The following is a 5,407-nucleotide window of genomic DNA, read 5'->3' as shown; positions in this document are numbered from 1 at the left end:
ATAAAGATATTGAACAAGACCGGCCCCAAAACTGAGCCCTGGGGAACACCGCTCGTGACCGGCCGCCAACTGGATGTAACTCCATTCACCACAACTCTCTGGGCCCGGCCGTCCAGCCAGTTTTTGACCCAGCGCAGAGTACACCTGTCTAAGCCGTGAGCCGCCAGCTTCTCTAGGAGAATGCTGTGGGAGACAGTGTCAAAGGCCTTGCTGAAGTCCAGGTAGACCACATCCACAGCCTTTCCCTCATCCGCTAGGCGGGTCACCTGGTCATAGAAGGAGATCAGGTTGGTCAAGCAGGACCTGCCTCTCATGAATCCGTGTTGGCTGGGCCTGATCCCCTGGTTGTCCCGCAACAAATTGTACTTGAAGCTTGTACTTGTATTGTACATGTACATCTAGCCCAAGGTTAACCCCAAAGACTCTGGTGAGTGTGTAATGCTTTTTTTGCCCTTTGATGGGATGATTGGTGTTCCTTAATTCTTCAAATTGTGTACATGGCTGATCAAAATAAAGAACTAGAAAGATCTTTTAGTGTTTTCCTTTCATTTCCCATTCCACCATATGCACATATTTTACTAATCAAAAATATCTGGGAGTTTAATTCCTCTTCAGATGAAAGATTAAGAGAGTCGTTATTTATAGTATGTGGATGCTACAGCCATTTTAATGTTAGAGACATTTAACAGATGAAATGTCTGTGGTCATTTTTTACCCTTTAATAAGTATGAAGGTACATATGTAGATGATTAAGTGCAACAATTTCCATTATTTTGGTATTTTCGTGTTTTTCCTAAATGCTTTTTAAATACTTCAAATATTCCTTAAAACAGAAAATCTGAAACTAGGGGCTCAAATTAGCATGATTTAAAACAATATAAGCAATTGTACCTTTTCTATTTGACAGGTTGTTGTGTTTTAACCCGGCAGGCAGCTAAACACCACACAGCTGTTCGCTCACTCCTCCCCCTGCCCCAGTGGGATGGGGGAGAGAATCGGGGGGAAAAAAAAAAAGTAAAATTCGTGGGTTGAGATAGGAACAGTTTAATAGGACAGAAAAGGAAGGGAAAATAATAACAATAATAATGGTAAAAGACTATACAAAATAAGTGATGCATGATGCAATTGCTCACCACCCGCCAACTGATGCCCAGTCAGTCCCCGAGCAGCAGTCACTGCACCCTGGACAACTCCCCCCAGTTTATATACTGAGCATGACGTCACATGGTATAGAATGTCCCTCTGGGCAGTTTGGGTCAGCTGTCCTGGCTGTGCCCCTTCCCAGCTTCTCGCTGGCAGGGCATGAGAAGCTGAAAAGTCCTTGACTAGTGTAAGCACTGCTTAGCAACAACTGAAACATTGGTGTGTTATCAACATTATTATCATCCTAAATCCAAAACACAGCACTGTACCAGCTACTAGGAAGAAAATTAACTCTGTCCTAGCCAAAACCAGGACACAGGTAAATACTGCCATGGGTTGGCTTGCACACAGATTGTTGGAAGGAGAAGGACGTGAAAAAAACCTCACATTACTTCACAAGACTTTTTTTTTTTTTCTGATGAGGTGGGCGAAACTGTACTATAGCATTTTCATCTATATCAAGGTACAATATCTTTCTTTTTGTTAAAAACACCTTAGAAACATATAGAAGCAATATCCTATTAAGTCCTGCAGTTTTTCCCAGTTCTTAAAATTCCTCAATATAAACATTTTTAAAGTTGTATTTCCTACAGCATATACTCAGAGCAAAGGATAATGAAATTGGTCTTGGACACAAGTCACAAGTTAGTTGTTGCAACAATAAAAGGAGCCTTTATTAAACATCTTTTTGGATGGAGGACATGAAGGGTTACAAGAGGGTGCTTGTTTATTTGTATTGGTCACAAGTGAAGATTTGAGCTGTTGGAGACACAGGGGATAAGAGTAATAACTCCTCCCTTTTGACCAGGAAAGAAAGTTTTCTTCATCTTTAACCTGCCCTTCAGAACTGTATTTCTGGATGACTGAGACTGCATTTTGTTAGCTAGGAAATAAATGACTTGTCATTTCACGTTACGTGAATTCTGCATATTACTTAAATAGTAATTTCTCAAGTACAAGTACTGCAGAATGTATTACCCACTTGTGTATTTCGACAAAATGCTTTCTGAGTAAACCAGTTTCACTGGTGCTGCATTGTATTGGGTTACGTGGCAAGGTTTTGGTAGCGGGGGGGCTGCAGGGGTGGCTTCTGTGAGAAGATACCAGAAGCTGCCCCCATGTCAGACAGAGCCAGTTCCAGCCGGCTCCAAGACAGACCCACCGCTGGCCAAAGCTGAGCGATGTTGGTAGCACCTCTGTGATAACGTATTTAAGAAAGGGTTCCAGTTACTGGGTTGTTTTCCTTTGGCTGAGTCTTTTTTAATGTGTTCACTCAAATCACGAATGGTTTCAGAATTGTCTAGGGTAAAGACAAAACATTACTTTCCAATTAAGGTGGATATTTTACCGTTATGAGCCAGCATAAAGTCAAGTGTTAACCTGTTTTGAAGGGGGACTATACGGATAGTGGTCATTTCAGTCGTTATTTGGTAAGAAGAATCTGTAGTGTTATTACTAATTTGCTTTAAATAATCGCTAATAAACAATTTTTTTAATGGTTCTTGCTACCTCATACAAGGGAAGCATAATAGTCCCAAATTTTTCAGGCCCTGAGATAGCTTGCCTTTTCTAGGAATATTCAGAGGGGAAAGATGACAAATGTTCAACAGCTGGGGTTATATACACCTGACAGACCGTGATCCAAACCTGTCCCGTGGGAGCCACAGGTATGCTAATATACCACGAATGAAATAGGCTCCCAAGGAAGTATATATAGAAGATGATGTCAACTCACAGTTTTGTGAGTTATCAAATAAATGTCTAGTATCATTCTGACAATTAATAGTTTTGGTACAATTACTCTGTCCCATGTAGCATGTTGCATTTGCTTTCAAGTAACAAGTGTTCCCATGGGCAACTAATCCCAGGTGGTGGGTAGGAGTTGGAGCTTCATGCACACCTGTATTGGATCAACTTGGATCAGTTCCCGTGTATTGTTGGTGGGGATGATCTTGGACAAGGAATTTCTGCCCTCTGGGGATTCGTCTTTTTACTGACGAATTACATGCTATAGGAAGCACAGTGACACCTTCACTAGAGTGATGAGAGATCTGGGAACACACCCAACATTTTGAAACTTCTAAGTCTTTAGCATAATGGTAGGCCGACTGAAGAAAGTTATTTTAATAGTTTAGGTGATGATACAGAGACTTTCAACTTTTGGAGGACAGGACATCTTTATGGGTTCCATTCTGTTGATCTTCAGTTGTCTGTGTGTTACCTCAGTCTAGACCCAAGTCTCCAGGTTCCCAAGAGTGGCATGTTCAGAGGCAGGTTCTGGAAGGGCTTCTTTCACCTGTGTGTGAATAGTCCTCACACATTTCATTAAGAGCCTCGCAATAATTCAACATAACATCATCAGTCATCTGTAGCATGGATTGATGTGGTGGCTTATGTGGGGTATGCAGTAACCCTATGGGTTTACCCATTACAATTTCATACAGGGATAGTGCATGTTTTTTATTCACGGTGCTCTTGATGTGTATTAGGGTCAATGGTAGACTGTTTGGCCATTTAAGGCCAGTTTCTTCACACATTTTGGCCAGGCTAGTTTTAAAACAGAATTCTTCCTTTCAGCAGCTCCACAGTGTAAATGCTGTTGGATTCCTAGGGCTTTACCAACCACCTCGACAACTTATCCTGTGAAATGAGTCCCCTGGTCACCGTGTAGTACAAGGGATATTCCAAAGCAAGGCATTCTCTGAAGAGTTTCTTGGTGACAGTAGTAGCATCTGCATGTCTACATGGGTAGACCTCTACCCGTCCTGAGAACATGATTATGATTACAAGAATATATTTGTAGTTACAGCATTTGGGCATCGGTATAAAATCCATTTGTAAATTTACAAAGGAACACCATGGTTTTGGGTGTGCTGCAACTTTGGTTTTGACCCTTTGTCTGATGTTACGGACAAGCGCTGCAGTATTGTTGTGCTCTGACAGAAATTTGGAGCAAACCAATCTGCTCCAGTCACCCCCCATTTGCCAGTGCAAGCCACCAGGGGGGTCACACCAGCAAGGTAAGGGAGGAGAACCTGAGGTGCAACAAGGTGGCCATCCGGGGAGTGCCGCAAGGAGTCGAGGTGTAACTAGCAGCCCTGGTGCAGCCAGACAGCGTTTTCGTCTCCCTGCGCTGGGTCCTGTAAAACAGACAGTTCTGAAAGAGAAGTAGCCAGTGACTGCTCTGTGGAAAGGCTGATGAGATCATGTTCAGGAGTGTACCAGCCAGAAAGGCCCACTGTCCTTGCTGATTGATCAGTTAAGGCATTTTATTGTGTGATATCATCATAAGGAAAAGCATGAGTTTAGCATTTTACTATTGCTAAAAGAGAGGGTAATAGTAAAGCTATCAGAAGAGCTTCAACATAGCAGCTGTTTCAAATCGGAGTGCCAGATGATGTTAAGAAGCTGAGTTGTGTTTCAGTTGTTCACAACCCCAAAGGCATATGGGGAACTGGTATAAACAGTGGCTGATTGCCCTTCTGCAAGTACAGAGGCATGAGTCAGGACAAGAAGTTCTACAATTTGTGCCAAAGAGATGGTTGGCAATGAATAAGCTTCTAGACCATTGGTGGAAGCACGGACAGCACACCCTGCAGCTGGATGCCCTGTGGAGCCATGGGTACAGGACCCGTCTATAAAAAGGATTATGTCTGGCTTCTGTAGGGGAACATCTCTGAGGTCGTGGAGGGGTGCCAGCGGTTGCTCTGTGACAGAAAGATGGTTGTGGCCATCTCCATCAGCAGGGGCAGGATGTAACGCTGCAGGGTTAAGGACAGAACAGCAAGAGAAATGTTGGCTGCTGACAGGAGTTGGTTTTGTTGGAAAATATGTTTGTGCGAGTTGGAAATATGCTGAGTTTTCCCTTTTAAAAGGAGGGCTGCAACAGGGTGGGGAACAGCAACAGTTAGGGGATGAAGACTAGACTCATCATGAGGGAACTCAGGACTAGAGAATCCATGGGTTTTTTCAACCAAAAAACCAGGAGCAGTGACTTTCTGTGATTTCTTTTGTTGGGGATTTGTTTTGTTTTTTCCATTGGATGTCTTTTCATACCAGCTGAAAATGACATCCCATTAGACCTGGGCCACCAGGTTGCCTGAGTATTTATACTATTAAATATATCAACAAGGGAGCCAGACTTTCAAAAATGAATGGCTGTTCTGGTTTTGGCTGGGATAGAGTTCTTCATAGTAACACTAGCTAGTATGGGGCTATGTTTTGGATTTGTGCTGAAAACAGTGTTGATAACACAGGGATGTTT

This window comes from Aptenodytes forsteri, unplaced genomic scaffold (assembly GCF_000699145.1).
Source record: "Aptenodytes forsteri isolate BGI_AS27 unplaced genomic scaffold, ASM69914v1 Scaffold366, whole genome shotgun sequence".
Taxonomy (NCBI): domain Eukaryota; kingdom Metazoa; phylum Chordata; class Aves; order Sphenisciformes; family Spheniscidae; genus Aptenodytes; species Aptenodytes forsteri.
Note: the sequence above shows the minus strand (reverse complement) of the source record.